The 21,396-nt window shown below is 38.0% G+C and overlaps 1 protein-coding gene across 1 annotated transcript in view; it reads right to left on the bottom strand.

Moving 5' to 3' along the window:
* Window positions 1-21,396, bottom strand: part of TMEM135 (transmembrane protein 135) — a 154,017-nt gene that overhangs the window by 86,044 nt on the left and 46,577 nt on the right. The window lies entirely within an intron of this gene.

The following is a 21,396-nucleotide window of genomic DNA, read 5'->3' as shown; positions in this document are numbered from 1 at the left end:
TGAGCGTTTTGGTCTCAGCCTAGGTAACAGTACATGGTCCCTCAGGCAACATCCCAGCTGTTCCAGAAAACTCTTTGAGCAGGTCAGAGATGGTCAGCCTCAGATAATTGTCCTCCAGAAGCTGTAAAGTACAAGTGGGGTACTGTGGAAAAAACAACCATATGGTATTTCATGACTCATGAAACTTAATTTCAAAATTGCTGTTTAATAATATACATTTAAACTGACCAATGAGTATGAAAAAATAATATGATGCAGTGCTATTTCTAAAAGCCCCTCTTAACTCTCAGTAATGGTGGGATTATAAAACACAACATTGTCACGTGCAAATGGCAGAGAATACAAATTTGGGGAAATCTCCTGTTTTTAATTAGGCTGAATACCTTTCTGTGTTCATTGCCCATCCTTTCCTTAATCCAGTGAGACAATTAAAACATACCTCTGATACAGATATAGGTTACTGGCTTAATAGGTATAGAACCTATAATAGGTTCTGTACCACCTATCTTTGTACAAGCTGGTTGGAAAAAAGCATGAAAAAAATCTGCAAGTTAAATAAATTCATGGATTGGCACACTAGCATACACATGAACAGATTTGTTTTAAAAACTTGTTTCCATAGCAAACAGTGAAGGTGGTTTCAATTTCAACTGCAAAAAACCATGGTTTAAATATCTGGTTCTAATTTAAAAAAATACCCTGACATTTAAGGATCTGTTTTAAGGGGTAGTTAGCAGTTTGTTCGGGGGGAAAAAAAAAAACAGCAACAACAACCACATTTAGAAAGTTTATAAATAAAAGCAGTTTGCAGTAGCTGATCATCTTTCCAAACAGTGATTTGGAAAAAAGCATCTCAGTGTTTCCATGCTCACACAACTTGCTGGGTTCCCACTAACGCTACCTTAAGACAGCTGTGTCTCAATAAATATGGTATCAAAGACCTCTCTTGAGATTAATTCCTCAGTCTTCCAAGAGACAGATTAAGTGAGGTTTACTCCTTCCTACATAATTTTCTGCAGAAAATAACTTAATAAAAGATATTTTAATTACTTTATGTATTCCACACACACCTGTAAATGAATGTATACACTCCAGAACATTGGGTTGCAAAATCTGTTACTTCATTTACACCCACAAGGATGCAGGGCAGTGCTCCACTGTGATTCCGCTTCTCAAACCTTTCTTCTCTGAGAGATGAAGTGAACCTCACACAGCCTTTTGTATTTCATGAAATTGGCTTCTTTCACCAATATTTTAAGGGATGTTTCAACCAAACTGAGCATTCTGTCAATACAGCTAAGCTGCTTTTGGTTTTTTTGAAAACCACTGGTGTGTGTGACTTTCTGTTTACATCTACTAGTAAGAGATCTCTCTTAGTACACTTGTACTCACCTTGTTAATGCCAGATCTCAAAACCATTCAGAAACAAGGAAAAATCACAGCAACAGCAAATGCAGCATCACAGATGCCTTCCAGTAGGCCACCTTTGGCTAAGAAGATTAGCCCTACAAACACAGCTTCCCACACAAACTGCGCAGTGGGGATGAGGCCACCTGTAGCCTTTGACTGGCAATGACAAGGCTGCAGAAAGCGCTATTGGGCGTTTCAGTGTGCAAAATCCAAGAGGAGCCTTAAAGAAGTTCATTTCAGAACAGTAATCAGCCCAAGCCGACTGTTGGTGTAAGCTTTAAGGTGAAGAAGGTGGACACTGGCAGTAAATAGTTCAGGTCTGCATTCTTTTGACAAAGCAAACTAGCTGTGAACATGTGGAGATTCAGTAAGGCAATGTCTTACAAGGTAGAAGAGCATGATGCAACCATTCAGAATATTTTAGCACCTTCACAGTGCTATAATGTCACAAAGACTAATGATAAAAGTAATCAGTTAGCAAAATTTTGCCAGTCTTAAAATGTAAATTTATCTGTAACACTTCTGACTCTTTAAAGCTTCCACACTGTCTTCAATTTCTATCTTTTTCCCTTCTGCCCTGCAAATGCAGAAACAAACAATCATACTGGACCATGTCCAAGGAAGTGTAGCAGCCCTGGGAAAGGGTCTGGAACACAAGTCTTATGAGGAGCAGCTGAAGGAGCTGGGGATGTTTAATCTGGGGAAAAGAAGCTCAGAGAGGACCTTATCCCTCTCTGCAACTGCCTGAAAGAAGGTTGAAACCAGGTGAGGGTCAGTCTCTTCTCCCAGGTAAGAAGTGACAGGACAAGAAGAAATGGCCTCAAGTTACACTGGGGAAGAGGTTCAGATGGGATATTGGGAAAAGTTTCTTCCTGGAAAGGGTTGTAAAGCACTTGAACACAGGCTGCCATGGGAAGCATTTGAGTCACCATCGCTGGAGGTATTTAAAAGCATTTGGGAACATGGTTTAGTGGTGGACTTGGCAGTGCTGGGTCAATGGATGGACTCTATGACCTTAAAGGCTTTTTTCAACCTTAACAACTCCATGATTCTCTCTGATCCTGCTCAAGTTCCCTTGAACCAGCTTGTCTAGGCCCATTTTCAGCATCTCAAAGATTGGAGGTCTCACGACCTCTCTGATCAACATGTTTCAGCATTTCAAAACAACATTTTAAGTGACAAGCCCACAAAAAAAATGCAATTTACAGATGATCTGTAAATTCCTTCTGCTCTCCAAAGGAACACAGCCCAATTCCTCAAATTCTCTCTAAGTGGTGGAAATGCTTTGTGCCAGCCAAGTGGAAGGCTATCCTGCAGTTTCTAGCTGTGACAAGCCAAGACACAAGGAAATTCAAAAACACAGAACATCCTGCTGGCATTTGAGCTGCACATGTTGGACATGAAAGAATAAGCATAAGGGTGGAGAAAGTCAAAATATACATGGACATTATTTTTTTTTTAATGTTAGAGACAAACTTCATCATACTTAATGCTCCATAAAGTACAGAGGAAAAAAAAGCTGCATGAAGAACCACAACAGCAATATAAAAACAATATTCTTGCACACTTCATGTATTTTCTATTTATAATAATATCTTGCTGAGAGTAAAAGGATCCCTACAGGACACCAAATCTACTTTGACTAAAAATCCAGTTTATTGAACACATCTTGCCTGACATATCCTTGGTATGTAATTTCAAAATCTACCGAAGTTACCAGTATAATAATAGTCAATATTCATGCTGCAAAGTATTTGCACACAACTTGTTTTAACACTGACTAAATCTATTAAAGACATTTGAGTTGAAAGGATTTACTTTTAAGTAATGTGTTAAAAGATGCAACGTATATTGAAATGGCAAGTTTATTTCACTGTATTAAATCTGCTAAAAGTATGCAAATTATAGCTCTGTCACAAATCAAACTAGGCATAACTGTCCATTTAAGAAACTATACTATCCTCAAAGAAACTGCTGACTATGAATTTAGCTAATTTTTAATTGTTTTTCACTGACTATTTTACAATTTAACTGGATATTTTAGAAAGCTGTAAAAACTTGAGATTTATTTGCATTCAATTCACTGTGAATAAGCCTTCTACTCGGCCATGGGAGTCAGAGGTTCCTACGAAAGCAAACTGTCAACACATGGTTTTAGTGATCTCAGTGTGAAATAAATGTGTTGCCAAGAGGATTGTTACTGAATCCTAAAATTGCTGCTCATTACAAAGAACACGCAGTGTGTTACAATACACTGAGGTGAAACGGCAGCCTGAGGTACGCTACGCTCTGCAACGCCGTGCAGGCTCTAAGGTCATCTCCTGACAAAGATGACCAACTGTTCCCACTCCAACGAAGCAGTTGCTTCTGATCAAATTCATTGCAAATGGGTTAAAAAAAAACAGAGAAATCACTTGTATGAACCAGAACTAAAGTGGAAGATAATTTTGCATTATTGATAGAAATGGTACGAAAAACAGAAACACCGCATTAGATTCCAGATGTCTTGAATTTTCTAGGTATGCTCAAAAATAAAATGGTCTCACATAATACCTCACCAGAATAGTTACTGTTTTACGGAAGCTAAAACTGGAAATGCAAGCAGTGAAGAGATTGATCACACAAGTTAATGAATTTAGAAATGCACACTTTTTAATTATCAGACAAATTTTGGCATTTCTTCTATATGTACATTAAAAAACCCAAAAAAAACCAGAAAAAAACCCACTACTTGAATTAGAATTAAAATTATGCAAATTGTTTATAAGAATAAAAAAGGATGGAATACTACAAAAGACATTTTTTCTCTCCTATTAGGTTTGCTGATCTTGGATACAATAGCTAGCTGACAGCTCTAGCCTGTAAAATTTCTGCTTCTTTGTGAAAAGCAAATTACATGAAGAAAGGGTTTTGACAGTCTATCCAAAATCATTAATAACAGTCTTTCAACTTGATTATACATGAACTATTGTTAAAGTCCTTATTAGCTAACCATCACACAACTTTTGAAAACAATGAGGAGTGCTAGATAAAAAAGATCTGGTGAGATTTAGAAGCAATAATTACTAGGAAAACACAGAAGTTTTTGATTTTTTTTCCTGAATTCTGTCCACAAAAAGTCAAATGTAAAGCAACTGTCTGCATTTAAACCTTACTTAAGATGACAGACTTAACCGAGGAGCTTAATTATTGTTACAACTTTTAATGAAATTACCACAGTACCAAAATAAAATGCATTGCCATTCTACATACTTTAGAGATTTAAAATATTTTATAAATATGTTAAAATACAATACTGAAGCTGAACTGAAGCTTTTAAAAAGACAGGTATGCAAATTCCCACTCTCTGAAAAACCATTAAAAGTTCAATTAACTCCATTGTACAGATGTGAACTCCATATGCCTCCATCTTTTACTTTGTTGAATTGTTGAATGACTCTGAATGTCTCTGCCTTCGTTACTGAACTACTGGAACCTTATTTGTACAATGCACAGATCAGCCTATATTTGGCATCAGTGAGACACAAGCTCTTTCCAGTCACCCATTAATAGATCAAATAATATCCTACCCTTACTTTCAATAGAAGTAACTTAACTGGGAACTCTCCAAAGACTAAACAATTTAAACCTCATGATAAAGCATATTTTACGGAGTTTATGAAAGCCTTGTACCCATTTTCCAAAACATCTCTAATTTCTAATTTGTTTCCCAAATTCAGCTTTCAGAATTTGTTGCACCAAACACCCATGTTTGCATCTCATAATACCTGATATCCCTCTCCTCTGGTTACTTACTGAACACTTGTGCAAACAAAGCACACATCTGGTCATGTATCTTATAAGTACTATTGGAAATGTTCTTCTTTCCTAAATAATAAACATGTGTTGCTTCCCTAACTAGAGGTTTGGAGGGAGACATGCAAAACACATCACTAATACAGCATAAATAAATCACTATTAAAACTAACAAGACTAACAGCAGAGTAACTTTTTTTGTCTTGCTTGTTCCTGAGAGCATTTGCAGATTTATCACGTAAACATAGGTTCAAATTTGAACACAGTTCAGTGTAACTTCTATTCCATTTACAAATTCCATTTGCTCACTGACCTGAATGTGCACTTTCAGGGTTAATAAACTACCTTATGAACCAATTTATCTCTACCCTCTACCTAACTAACTAAACTATCCTGATCTTCCTCCCTGCTGCAGCCTGCTCAGGAACCTCAGCCTGTCCTTAAAGTGCTTTATAATTTAAAACTGCAGAACACACGCTCAACAAACGAACCAAGCATGGAAATAATCACATGATATGTGCTGCTAAGAGGATGAAATAAAAAACATTTGTATGTATTTATCTTAATCTGAAGCTAGTAGTTTGCAGTTGTGGAGTTTGTAACATTTGCCAAGATCATGATAATTGCTTTTTTTCTCCTGACTTCTCTTCTACCTGTTTCTTTTCCTTTCCTTCCTCCCAGCCCCCTCACAAAAAATGCTTGGTATTTACATTGGGATTCTGGTCCCAGCCTGTAACTGACTTTCACCTTTTTCTAGTTTTCTCTGCACAAAGGATTGAAAGAGTTCAACATTGCAATTAACGAAGTATCAGGAAGCCAGGAAAAAAAAAATCCAGCAGTATAATGTTCATGAACTGAATTACCCACAAACCAGGCCAACAGCCAGCATGGGAAACTGGAGAAATAGGCCATTTAATCTCCCCTGCCTTGACAGAAATGCTAGAGAAAGGAGGTCCAAGCAGCCTGCCCCACCATCATCATAGAGCAGAGGTTTCTGCATCTGAGAAATGATCAGTGAAGCCAACTAAAACCTTCCTTTTTTCCAATCACACAGCAGAAGGACAGCAAACAGCTGCAAGCCAGGCTGCAGAAAGCACATGACAACTGTCAAACCTGGTTTTGATTAGTAATGCTGCCAGAGCAGAAAAGACAGTGGCCGATACACCAGTCTGGCCAGACCAGCAATATACAAGCACATTTGCTTGTACAGTCAGTGATCACCCCGGATTTAGGGGCAGCACAATCTTCAGATTTTCAGCTCCAAAATAGTGAGAAGGAGCACTCATAACGCACCATCACCTTCTATCCCATTTGAAACTGATCCATGGAGAACTTTGCTGCTGCCTGGCGAAAGGCTGCTGAAGGAACAACATGCAGAAAGTAGTCACCAAGTTTTCAGGATAAAACGGCGACACTGCCCTGAATCCAGAGCTGCAATGAACTCCAATACTGTACAGAATTATAGAATGGTTTGGGTTGGACAGGACCTCTAAAGACCATCTAGTCCAACTCCCTTGCCATGGGCAGGGACTCCCTCCACTGGACCAGGTTGCTCAAAGCCCCATTCAACCTGGTCTTAAACACTTCCATGGAATGGGGCAGCCACATCTTGGGACAAACTGTTCCAGTGCCTCATCACCCTCACAGCAAAGAATTTCTTTCTTGCATATCATCTAAACATGCCCTCTTTCAGTTTAAAACCATTGACCTCCATCCCATCATCACAGACACTTCTAAATGTTTGTCCCCATCCTTTTCTTAAATCCGCTTCAAGTATCAAAAGGGTGCAGTGAAGTCTCCCTGGAATCTTCTCCAGGCTGAACAATCACGACTCTCCCAGTCTGCCTTCATAAGAGAGGTGCTCCAGCCCTCTCATCATCTTTGTAGACATGCTCCAACAGGTCCAAGTCCTTTTTATGTTGGGGACCCCATAGCTGGACACAGCACTCCAGGTAGAGTCTCATGAGAGCCAAGCAGAGGGCACAATTCCCTCCCTCACCCTGCTGCCCACACTGCTTTGGGTGCAGCCCAGGATGAGGCTGTGAGTGCACATTGCCAGGTCATGTTGAGCTTCTCATCCACCAACAGCCCCAAGTTCTTCTCTCCAGGGTTGCTCTCAATCCATTCTCTGCTCAACCTGTATTTGAGCTTGGGCTTGCCCCAACCCAAGTACAGCATCTTACACTTGGCCTTGTTGATCATCCTACACTTATTTCTACATCTTTGCCCGTCCATCCATTTTGATTTTTTGCTGTGAGTTAGTAGCACCACACCCTCCTCATCTTAAAAGCACTGGTGAAAGAAACACAACGGAAGAGAAGACAGAGTGTGTGACATCACAACAGGCACCAGGATGTTCCTGTAGAATTCATTCCCAAGCTATTTTAAGTAACTCAATCCAAATTCTTCTCCCACACAAGTTAAATAAGACTGAGGTGAGCTTTCATGGTCCACCTGTAGCTCCTTAGTGTGTTATTGGGACAACAGAGAGCAAAATCAAAAGGTCCTTGATATCTCTTTTTCATTCTAACCCCTGAAAAATGGCAGATATTTAAACACCAGCAAGCTATTCCAGCCTTGGATCTTGTAACAGACATTCACTATGACCAGGAAATTAATGAGAGCTGCATATTTACACAGCTTTATTTCATATTATCCAAGCACATGTTCTGGAATTCCAGACTAATTTAAACGGTCATTTACAATTCCTTTATCTGCCTTCATTGACCAGAATTTCTTGTTAGCATGAACTCTGAGTGGGTTCAATTCAGTACTTCAGTACATTCCCTACAAGTTTTACAAGATTTACATTTAATGTGTTTCACAACCAGTGCCCTTTTTCTTTAGGGGATTACCTCACCTTTTACATTTCCCACTGGTAGCAATTTTAAGTAGTAGCTCCCTGTATTTGCAAACGGAACAGAAATTTCTTTGTCTCATTTGGTTTGTTTCCATGTATTGTGATTTACTCACAGTGTTGCGTGCTAAACTAATATGAATACAATCCAAAAAACATTTTTAAATTAGTGATTTATCATGACCATGGTGTAAACAGTACAACAGATTACATCGACTTTGCATGGGACACTTAACTCACTTTCCAAACTCGCTTAAACACATATATGTCACACAGTCTTTCAGAACTAATTAGAAACACAGGTTAACACTACTTCATTTTTGGGGCAGCTTATAAAAAAGTTTTACTGATGGCAGAGAAAAGCTAAATTGCTTTTGAGGAAGAATATGTCTGTTCTGGTGATGACCTAATAAAAAACTGTGATTTATCATATGCTCTTATCTATAAAACACTTTAACTAAATCACAAACTGATTATGATTGAAATCACTTAATATAAAATAACCAGCAAGAAAATTCAAAAAGCCATATACCATATAGGGAATGGTAATTAATTACCATTAGTTAATTAGTGCTATCAATTAACTACCATTAGTAACGTAGTGCTCTGAATCATATTTAATCAACTTTTTTTCTTTTTTAGAGAGCTAAAAATTTTAGGAGAGTTAATTGCTTGGAACAGTATTTTGAGAACTGGCGGAAACACTGGTCAAATGCTTCCTGTTCCCAAGAAAGTTGCTCTTATTTTGGCCATGAGTAACTAATAGAAACCCTCACTTATGGGCTGCACAACACTCAAGAGTTTGCAAGTGAAGCCATTTCAGACAAACTAAATGAGCAAGAATTCTTATTCCCAAGCATTTTTCCTCAAAATTGACAGGAAAACAGTCCCTCCAGCATCTAAGAATCACTCCTCTCTGCCAAGCAGTGCAAAGCCCATAGCAAAGCATGCATGCATGCTATTTTCTCTTTTTAAGAAAAGCAGGAAACTTTTATCACAAGACTAATCTCAGGAGGAAGCCACACTTCTCCTTCACATACACCATCAGAAGAGCCATGTCTACTTTCAACATTCAGGCTGTTGACAGAAGCCATAGTGCAGCTGTACTCCACAAGCCCTGCTGCATTACGCACATGTACAACAGCGAAAAGTAGTAAAATCTGTCAAATCTGCTCGAACAAAATGCATGAGAACTCACCACCTCTAATTTTGTAGCTAAAGAATTCTAAACCTACAAATCTGAAGGATTTACCCATAAGTCTAAAACACTTCCCTTCTGTTTCTCTGTCATCCCAGATGGATACTTCTCCTTCTTGCTCTTGAGTGTTTTCCACAAAGGGAAGGCAGCTGCCCTGACCCTGCAGTGGATGAATTACTGCATCCAGCCCAGCCACATGACCAGAGCACAAGCAGCAAATGTCAAAGCAGAAGAAAGCACCTCTAGCAAGCTGAACTAGTAAAATGCCCTTAAAAATCAAGGCATGAGCCAGACTCGGACTCAAGCCACCTGAAATGAAGTTGGCTATGCCCTCCATATCCTGACACACATTAGATCCAGAGAGGCTTTCAGTCAGAACTACTCGAGAACACTGCAGGCACCAAAATTATTGCAGTGAATTGACTTCAATACTATGGAATATTCTTGCCTGGTGTATAATAATTTGGTAATTGCTGCCAACTAATTTTGTCAACCTAACAATAATGGTTTTGTATAGGGAAAAAAGTGTAGCCTAGTCTAACTCAAGAAATATGGGACTTGATTTCTATCTTCATGTGTGGGTTATCTCAGGGGATATATGACTCTCATCAAAATTCAGACGGTTGCTATAGACAGTGGTAAAAGAAGGAAATGAAGCTACATGGCAATCAGTGCCAGGTCTGTAAAACCCCTCTCCTCTTTCTCTAAAACTTGGGAGGCAAATCACAAGGAAACACAACGAGATTACTGGTAAAACAAGTAGAGTGCAGAAAGGAGGGCCAGATTCTAGCTTTTGTTTTTCTTATCTGACATCAAGCAGGACAATTGAAACACAAAGGATTCTTCTGTAAACAAGTGGTCTTCTTTCCCAAGGGTGGGAGACTCTCAATCAAGAGATCCTAAAAATCTGCTCCTGATGGTACTACCAATTCCTCATCCAAAAGAGGAGTAATACTTTTCATTTACCTCCCAGAAGTCATAAAGAATATTCACTTACTTATTTCCATACACTGCCTTGAGAACATACAGAACAATTACAATTCCAATGTGGTAAAAAACTTAACCAAAGAAATTTGGAAGTAGTCAAGGACAAATGCCTAAGTTTTCTAACACTGAATCACACCAAGTTACTGAATACTTTTTGAACACAATCCAAATAAATAATTCTATGATTCTACTTCTCCTGCAAAAAATGGTTACTATATTTATCACTCAGAGTTCACTCATGAGAAAAAATTTTAAGAGATTGTGAAGTATTTAGAGACTGCAGGTAAGGACAGTAAGAGAAAAGCCACTGGAGGAACCTGTATCTTATGGAAGTTTTGAACACACCAATAGTTAGAGTTATGAAACTGATCAGCTGCTAATCTACAAGACATCTATAATCTCTTATTGGGAATGAGCAAGTTTCCCAAGGAAAAGACAGTGACTGCACAGTTAAAGGCTACTGATTCAGATCTCAGGAGACACTATTAGTACATCTACTGCTAGATTTACTAAATCAGAAATTGCAGCAGGGCCCTAAGTCCAAGTGATGTAAGGATGTATCACACCATTGGGAAGGTAATGAGGAGATGGCCTAAAGTTCAATTCAAATATAGCTCAGAGTCTTGCTTCCACCCTCAGGGACAGACAAACAGAATCTCTTCACCAGACCAGTTTATTCACACTACATTTACCTGTTCTCTTAATTTAAAACATGCAATGAACTCAACAAAATTATAGAGAGTTTAAGATTTACAGCACTTTAACCAAGTTCAAAACAACAAGAAAGAAGATCTTTGACAGGGAACAAAATGTACAGTTATTCCTGGCAAGATTCAATGGTACCAAATACATGTAGTGGGTCTGTTCCATAAACTGCACTGGATTGCACAGACAGGTTTATTTAACCACTCTGTACATCAGCACAGCCAAATAATAGCTCATACTTCTTAAGGAAAAAGTACATAAATTACAACAAGTAGACCATTACAGAACAAGGAATTGTCTAAGGAATATAGCAACACTGAAAACAATTTAGAAACTACAGCAGACAATCAAGTGAGCCTAAAACACACAGTGCTCCCCATCAAATGAGTAAATTAATCCTGATAAGTGCAAAAATGTCAAACAAGAACATAAATCAGAAGCTTTCAGTTGGACTCACTCTTCAGAAAGTTTTCAAAATATGGCTGAAAAAAGGATGTCTCTGTTTTGCAAACAGAGTAGCTAGCACCATGATAGGTTTAAGTACCATATGTCAGGTCAGGTCTTCACTACAAGTTTTTCCCTCTCATCTATCAGATGTTTAAGGTCTCACCTCTTCACTGACAGAATATACAGGGAAAAAAAAACCTGATGCTAAAATGGATGGGCTTCATTGGCCCCTAAAGAACTTGCATAATCAAAACACCAGAAAAACTGTCAGCATGAACTGTCAACAGTAAGATGCTCCTCCAAGACACCTCTGTTCCATGCTTCATGCTCACACAAGTATCTCTACAGAAACACTTTCCGACAGCAGCCAACTCCTTCACTCAGTAGAAAAAGAGAAGGATGAATTATCACTTTAGAAAAGCCTACAAATAACACAGCTTCAACTAAAGCAGTGAGGGTGGATTTGTTTTTTCAAACACATGTCTTACCAAAGCAATTAGCCAACACTCATCTGTCTTAAGTCTGGATGTAAATGCCCAGTAGCTGTTCAAAAATAAGTTACCAAACAGAAGTGTCCAAAAAAGGCTAATGTGAAAGGTTTGTCATCAAGCTGGAAGAGGGCTGTCATCAAACTAGCCAGTAAATCATAATGACTAGCACAGGCTACAAGGAAATCTTATTCCAAAAATTGATCCATATAATTGAGCCTTCATAACTAATAAAGACTCTGTTAACAACTCTCTGTGGAAGGAGTCAGAATAATTTAAAATAAAATACAAAAAGGCACATCCTTTTTTAGGGGGGAAGTATGTATGCATGTGTATGTAGAAAGGGCTAAAGGGCCATTCTCAATCCTTTCCTATAAGCCAAGGTCTCATTTCCAGAATATACTACTGATACAGTTGCAGAGCAACACATGGTCATAAACAGCCAGACCCCATTACAGCTTCCAAAATGCAAGTGCCACAGAAACATGGAGAAGTGACTTGGGATTAGGCTTCAGAAATTGCTGGAGTCTCTGTGGCTGGCACCCACAGAGCCAGAAAGGCAGAATGAATGGATCCCTCAGTGGTTTGTAGTAATTAGGCACATTTCTGAAACTGGTGCTGCGATTGCCTCATCTGCACTAATTGAGCACAATGCAAAGCAGTGCTCTGAAATGCCAAATGGCACATTTAACAACCTTATAAAGGAGCCAGGAGTACAGATTCCTTCTTTTTTTCCTTAATATGAAAAAAAAGCACTGGCCTAACTTGTTGCTGCACAATACAGAGAGCTGGAAAATGCCCAAAATTGCTCTGTAAGAGTTGTTTTATTAGCTTGAGACTGTTAATAAATATATTGTAAATGAACTTATACTTGCTTGGGTGAACATAAAGAAAGAATTGTATCACTGTTCTTACAATGTTTGCAATTTACTCTAGTTTTTCACTTTTTTTTATCCTAGTTACACTGTTTCTATACTAGTTTACCTTAGCAACTGACATTTATTTGGGCCATAAATTACCCTAATGCAGTTTAGTGCACTTTCATAAATATTACTAACACAACACTTACAGAACATAGACTAGTATTAATTAAACCCATGCCTACACAAATCAAACATTTCCTTTTAACGTTTTTACTTACTGCTAATTCTGGAAAACGTACAAAAGGACAAAGGCTTTCTCTTCTCTTTCACCAGGTGTGAATAACATACACATAAATGTACATATAAAATGTGGAAGTTTGAATGTGTATCCTGTTACCAGTGTGTCACAGCTGATAGCTGACAATCTCTGAGAAGAAAAAGGCTATCTTCCAAGAACTTGGCATACTGAGCTACAAATTTGATCTTTTCATTAAGAGAAACTAAATTAACTTAGCAATTTCCACTTTTGACTTTACTACTGCAAGACTCCCATTATTTGTCAGAAACTGCTTTAGCAATTTCAAGCTGTAACTGTTAAAAGTCTTTTAAGATTAACACTTCAGTCCAGTAATAGAAGTTTAAGAAATTGGAAAAAGGTTTGTTTCCTATAGGAACAAAAAACCATTTGAGGTACATATTGATAAGACAGGAACTGTAAATATTAAGGTAATTTTGGTTTTGCAATGCTTTTTATGCCCAAGTTTAGTTTTAAAATGGAAAAAATAAAGCTTCTGTTATGCAATATCTGCATATGAATATTCAATCAATATTCTGAATAACTACAGCAGCAGAGCACACTACAGTACAGGAAGACACATGACATATATATGACAACATGTAATACACACTTAAGATGCCACTTAGCCACATTTGTCTTCTATTTTCCAATATTTGAAAATGTGATGTATTTTCTACAGAAAATACATCATACTAAATCAAAAGCAGAACAACCTGAGGCGCTGCACACCCTATCCTGGGCTCCTGCTTCCCTCAGGCAAAGCCCCTGGGCTCCCAACACATGGAACTTGAGGTGAGCAGCAAAACAATCCCCCACTGATATACCCAGGAGCTCACAGAATGTCTACAACCACAAAGCACTCAGACAGACTGCCCTGTGTAAGGCAGCAGCTGCTCTACTGGAAGCAGAGCATGAAGCCCCAGGTTTAGTGTTCAGCCTGCTCTGGTCAGTCACTCACTACAAGAGTAAGGGCAGGTCTGTGTGCCCCCAGCTGCACACACACGCCCCCAATCCCACCCCAGACAGCAGGAAGCATTGCTCCCAGGCACACAGAAACTCTACACATGCATTTAATCCAACATGACATATTTGTGAACAATTTAAGCTAACACAGCAGCACTTACGCCACAGTAAAACCTTAGAGATACGATAAATAATTTACAAGAGCAGTGCAGTCACCACCAGTGTTTGTTTTCTCAGTGGTCTTTATTAAACCAAATCACTGGGATTAAAGCTACTACAACAAAAACCGGAGTCAGACATGAGTGGGTTGACAACTCTTCTGTTTGTTCAAGCCTCCTTACCAAGAAGACTCAAGTTAAATATGACCAGAAATAAATTTGTCACAATACAATTTTAATTCTCAAATATCTGGAACCAATTAACTTTGGGAAAGTTTCAAAAGGGCCACCCAGTGATATACACAAAATCATTTGTGTCTGCTGTCTTGTTTGTGACAATTTCTTTTATTGCTACCTCAGTTTCAGATGTCAGAGTAATGACTTCCACATTCCGATAAAAATGTGAATTGAATCCATATGGAAAAGATGCTGAAGCCCATCAAAATTGCAAGAGCTCCCTTATTTCTAAGTTTTTCTACAAAGAATTTTATAAAGCCTAACATTTTGACCATTCTCAATCAAAACCAGGAAATTTCTAATATTCTCAAAGAATCAGATATGTCTTTCTGCGACATAACTGTTACTTAAGGGAAAGGTTAATGTAATCTATTTCACTTAAAAGTCTTCAGCTAAAATTAGCATGTAACCCTTCAAAAGATACAGCAGCCCTAATTGCCAAATGATTCCATTTCCTGTTAAAATTATTTAGGAAATACACATTATTATGATTATTTAATGTTCCACACATTCAGATATTTACATCAAAGATTCTATATACAGCATATTTATCTTCCCACTGAAAAATAACCTGAGGAAATTGCCAAGACTCAAAAGAAGACTGTAAAAGAAGCTATCTCCTCCTTCTTGAGTCACAAAGTCAATGTCTTTCCATCCTTCCAGCTTGAAGAAAGAAATACCTCACCACTCCTCTAGGAGTTTGTTTCTCCTAGCTAACAGAGAATGAACAGCTACAGGCAGAACTCATATACACAGTTCTCTAAAACCATCCAGTATTTCTTTTGTGTTTCTTTTTGAAAAATATCGCTTCTGCCCATATTTTCTATGACAATTAAAGAGTGCAAATGCTTGTAAAGTAGCGAGGAGGGAAGGGGAAGATATCTGCATTATCTGACAAGGTCAAGCAAAACTATGGAATCAGTGTTACAGCAGTCTTCCTAACCACGCAGCTAAAAGCTGCCCCCTGTCCATCCATTGCAATAGACACTCCCACATGTGTCAGGGACACAAGCTCAGCTGAAAAGAGCTCTCTCCCCATCTGTATACACTAACAGAGCATTTAGTAAGATACATCCACCCAAGCACACACCATGTCTGAGTAACCAGGGGCTAACAACACACGCTGTTTGTCCAGGGATTCCACCACAAACACTCTGAAGTGCAAAACGCCATGGGCCTTCCCTGCATTTTCATTAGCACCTGTTTTGCCTGAATTTTTTTACATAAGGTAAGAAGAATTAAGAATTAGGCCTAGAAAGAAAATCCTGCATATGTATGCTCAATAAATTGTTCCATGGACAGCTAGGAGAATGAAAAATAAATACACAGTTAAGAGCCTAAACACCAAGAGGCAATGGGAAGGGGAGGGATGTGCTTCAGGAAGCTCTGCATAGGACTCCTAGAGGTCCAGTAGGTCACCCCACTAACTGTGGAAATCGTTCCCCAGCTTTACACAGATGGCAAAATGCCTTCATGCTGTTGGAACTGAACTGGCCTGAGGAGGTGCAAGACTCACCTCACCAGATGTAGGTGTACAAAGCCTTGGAATTCCCACTCCACAGGCCAAAGGAGAAATATCTGCATTAGATCCCACAGCACAGGTACACAAAGAGATCCACAGCATAGCTAGCACAATTCCTGGTTTGAAAAACCACCAGCAAAAAGTGCCTGAAAAATACCTTCCCTGCCATACAGTGAAGGAAATTCCAGGGCACAGCTGCCAAAACAACATAAAGGATTGCCACATGTGATTGCCCTAATGAATTAGTTTTCCCACAATTTCTCCTGCAGCCCACAAGAAAGCTTTTGGCTTTCTAATTGTCTCGTGTAGCTTCGCATCTGTGTGCATCAGTTTCTTTTGAACTGCTAACAGTTTTCTTTGGCATCCCTTCATTCCCATATTACAAGTAAATAATTCATCACCATTCCCCCTCTCCATACAAACACTATTTTACATTTCTTGTCTCCTACTCATTCTCCCCCAGGCTAAGTTTACTGAACTTAGCTCCTCCACTTACACATGTTCTTCAACACCTTTGCATTTTTATTTTTCCACGAGGTACTTTCTCTACTTCTATTACACTTTAAAGAGGACCAGAACTACAGACAGCAGTAAACCTGTCAGCACACCCATGATTTACATAGTGGCATGATAATGATTTTTCAGTTTTATCCTCTACTCCTTTCCCAGTCATCCAAAATATTAAATGGAAGGGAGTAGGGGAAATGGGGGCGTTTAATAGCTACAAAAAGTGGAACTGACATTTTCCTCATATTTTTGACTTCCTGTCTGAGTGAAGAATCATATTCCATATATGGAATACACATATACATATAAAAGAGGAGTTTGCTCCCCACATGCACCGCATTACTGCCACTTCATCATTGGCACAGTGCTACAAGGCTTTAGAACCAGCTCTCACTTTTACAATCTTGGACAAGCTATAAATAGCAAAAACTTGTCTTCTCAGTTTCCTCTTTCCCAGAGTGCTTATGACAATGTCAATAGGTGCTCTTCCCCATTACCGAGTGTTTGGCCCTGTTTGGACGATCCCCACTTTTGCAGTGCCAATCTGAAATGCTGCAGCTGAATTTAAAGAACTAAAAATGGAGTTGGTGAACATGGATGCCTGAAAATTATCAATATGAAGAAATTTTAAAAATAAAAAATTCTGTTCTAAGTTCATCTTCTTCTAAGTTCATCCTAAAAATATATACATCATAAAAATATACACAATTTCTCTGTATTTGTTTTCTACCTGCACAACAGGAATATTTTATCAATTCTTTAACCAAGCAATCTTGGCATTCTCTTACCAAGGGGTTAATTACTCTCCTTTTTCTGGCCAATCTATTTTTCCAGTTTTCACCTGATGACACATCTTACGAGTCTTTAAACTCTCTAGATTGCTTTATAAAAAGAAAATCTATCCATACTAAAAATTCCTAAATTCTGTTCTTTTAAATAAAAGCCCCACATTTTTTAGACAAGCATAAAGTGTACTTTTCCCTTAGTCTTAGCATCCATTTTCTTCTTTAACCATTACATAATACATTGGAAAGTTTATAGGAATCTGGTTCTGCTTGTTTTTGTTTTTCTGTCACCTATGCCACTGCTTGCCAATCCAGCACCAAAAGGAGTCAACTACCAACTTTGCTCAGTGACAATTTGAACAGAACAACAGCCCACCTTCACTCCTTGTAGCCTCACCACTTACAGCATTGTCTGTCATCTCAGAATATATTTACACCAGGTTGCATCTGGTTGTAAGTAATTAAGTTGCTATTTAGGACTTGAACATTGATCTCAAGGATGATCATGTGTCATGATCTAAACATTCATCAATCTATTTTCAATAGCCAGGCTAAAAATGCTTCATGAGAAAAGAAAATGTCACAGAAACTGTCAGAGTTAACATGTTTTAGTGAGATGAACTTCCTCTCATTATTTTATTAATCTAATACATATTGGGTGATTATTTAAAAATATTCTAGGAGCTTCTGATCACGTTTCTTTGTGCCCTCAAAATTCAGTATTAACACTATTACTACACCTGCCAAGTATTTTTTCTCCAAATCACCTGTTCAAGAGACCTGTAAACATAAAAGTTTAATGACTTTTATAGGTAATGCAAATATACTCTGCAAACTTGCTTTCATTAACAAAAAAGGACCTCTAATTAGGGAGATATCATGTTTTATCTGACTTCTCTTATTTGAGCAACATGTAAGCAATCAGTGAAGTAAGAGATTAATTCTCTGCATTTGAAATTACAAGTCCAAATCGAAAGTAATTATTTGAACACTGCTATAATAGTAAGCAACAGTACAAAAGTGACCACAGACCAGAGGAGAATTATTACATTTGCAAATACTTCAGTACAGTGCATTGAAGTCTGTGCAGAAGATTTGGCAGGTTGAAAAAGTGAAAAGAATCACATCTGTACTACAGCCAAAAAAATATATACTTGGTCTTATGACTTAATTTGGAAATGCCCATAGCATGAGACCCAGATGTACTCAGCTGGTCAGAACACACCCCTAATTTAGTAACATCAGGGCTGTGGGTTCAATCTCTGTATGGGCCATTCACTGAAGGGTTGGACTCTGATCCTTGTGGGTCTGCTCCAGCTGATAGTAATGTGTTCATTCATCTGTTGATTTTGCACACAAGATGACCCATGAACTGAAAACATATGTTAAAAATACAAACATGAATACCAACTACAGGTTTTGTTTCTTAGGATATTGCAAAACACCAACTAATTTTCTTCATTTTATTGCCTAACAGTTTGTTTGATCCTATGCTTTCAGTAAGTCTCAAGTAATCAATCACCTACTTTTGCTGAAGGTAAAAATGATCATCGACAGACTGTTATGCTGGCCCTTCCTCTTAACCTAGTGGTAAAATTCCTGTAGCTGAGTCTTCTACCACTGCTTATACCAGCTTTTCTATTTTCAATTCACTGCATAGGTTTAAGGTTTTCCACACCCCTGACCTGTGACTGCAGCTTCCTTCCACCCCCACTCACATGAGTGAGTACTATTTAACACAAATCAATGTGACTTTACTTTGAACTACTGCTCAAAGTACAGATTGCAGTAACTCTATTCAGTAAAGTTCCAAATATAATCCCTCCAGGATGACACACATTCTGTGAGTCTCTACATGCACAATACGCAGGTTACTTTGCAGAGAAGCCAGAATTCTGAGAGAAAAATTACATATTTTTGTTCATTAGCAAAGCTTTCCTAACAAATCAATGAGAGGCCTTACTCTAAAATTTGTCAAAGCAGAAACGTCTTCAACTTCTAGTTCACTCAGATTCGTAAATGCCAAACAAGCAACAAATCAGGAAACTCAGTAGAAAACCTATACAGACTTTCTTTTGGGGAGAGGAGGGAGGGATCCAAGAGCTTCATTATTTATGACCATGGCAAAGACCAGCAAGGTTATTTATATCAGTGAATTCCCAATACATCTTGCTTTGCCTAAGGCCACTGACTTACTGTGATTTGCAAGCATTAGCAAACAATGCCGATATTCAAGTTCAGTGTATCCACTTCGACACAAAATGGTTGATATTGTGAGCCAGAGCCCTGGCTCAGGACTCAAGGGGCCAGTTTGAACAGCTTAATGTGCTCAGGAACATGGTTCAGCTCCCAGCAGTCTTAATTAGGCCAGGAATAAGTAAGAGACATGATGAACATCAGGGTTTAAATGTAAAGTAAAAGGGTTATTAAAAAAAATCATTTATTGAACAGCAGAGAATTGCAGTGTGTTAAAAGAACTGTTGTGACCAAAACCAGCCTTATATTTTTACATAGGACAAGGACCATAATTTGTAAAGCTCCTCCTGGTTAATAAAAACAAAGAGAAAAATGGAGAGACAAAGACGGTACCTGCATGGATGCATGCATCCATGTGTGTGTGCCAGGAAGCAGGGAAAGTTTTTATACTTCTTAAACAAAAAAATTCCTATACAAGCATCTGAAGAATTCAAAATTTTCAAATATTCAAAACAAAAACAATTGTTTATGAAATATTTATAAGTAGCTAGTGTAAGCATGAGCTTACACATATAAGAAGTGTGTATTTCCCATCCAACTGTACAATCCACTCTTTGAAAATTTTTGTAATATGACTGATATTTAAAGATCTTTTATTCAACATAGTGATCTGCAAAACACATCAAATTATTGAAGTTAAATGTTCCAAATAGAATTTTGTCTCAGAAACTGTACCAGCACATTTGTGTAAGAGTGAAGCCAACAGTTACTTTATTCAAGGTTGCTGACACAGATGATTTTACACAAACAAAAACAACTTTTCAAGATTAAGAAATTTACAATTAGAAAATAGTACAATCATTTACGCTTCAAGATATTCAAATGTGAGGATTATTAAGTTTCATTTTGGAGGAGTGTTAAGCAAATTCAGGACACTTTTAAGAAGTTACTTTCTATGAATTTTAAATCTAACACATCTTACTGAAAACTATGTCTACGTTTTTTAACCCAAACTATGGTAGGTATACTTTACAAAATTCAGAAACATGTGAAACACTGGCATATGTGCCAGTTTATTGAATGTTCTGTCAACATAAGTCAGGTATTAAAGTTGAGAAACTTATGTTCTTAAATACATGGCATTGAGACTCTCTTTCTGATTCCCACGTCAGATCATTCTTCTCCCTAGAAACACTGAACAGGGAATTTCCATTTCCAGACTCATCTCAATCAAGTCTGCAAAAATCTCCTGCAGTTCTCGAGATCTGAGGAGAGGAGCAGCTATTGAGGCACCCCATTGCATCTGAGCAGAGAGAGAGGAGTTACTGAACCAGAAAGAAACTCCTTAAAGAATCACAGCTCACATTACAAAAACATTAATAGCTCACATGGAAGTGACCACACAAGATCAATCTCAAATGATGCAGTTCCTCAGAAGTCACCCCATTCAGCAGAATACTGGAGGAAGATACAGTAACTGATGAACTAGTGACTATGGAAGTTACAATAATGGTCTAATTTACTGATCCATTGTGTGGAAAGGGTAGAAAAGAGAGAGGAGCAGATTCAGAAAAGATTCTAATGTCACACTCATTGCTGGATTTTCCTTTAAAAATACTACAAAAATCAGTTTGTCTTCCAAAGACAGAACAGTCTTAAAGACAAGACACTAAGCAAGTTTCACACATGAATAGGACTCAAACCAAAACAAAAGTCTGCCTTAGAAAAAACAGTCAGATTTATATGTAGAGAAAATAAATCTTATTCTTTCTTTCCTCACATTCAACAGATGTAGATTGGTACTTTAGAATTACTTCCTTCTGCTATACTAAGAAACTCTACATTTTCTTTACCAATGTTTCCTTGTTAGAGCTCAGCTTCAAGGATAGATTTTTCCTTTCATTTTCCTACACCAATATAGTTTTCAAGCTGACCTGTCTTCCATCCAGACTGACATTTACAAGCTGTGCTAGAAGCTGT

The sequence above is a fragment of the Zonotrichia albicollis genome, chromosome 2 (genome assembly GCF_047830755.1).
Source record: "Zonotrichia albicollis isolate bZonAlb1 chromosome 2, bZonAlb1.hap1, whole genome shotgun sequence".
NCBI classification, from domain to species: Eukaryota; Metazoa; Chordata; class Aves; order Passeriformes; family Passerellidae; genus Zonotrichia; species Zonotrichia albicollis.
Note: the sequence above shows the minus strand (reverse complement) of the source record. Positions and strands in the feature narration are given on the sequence as shown.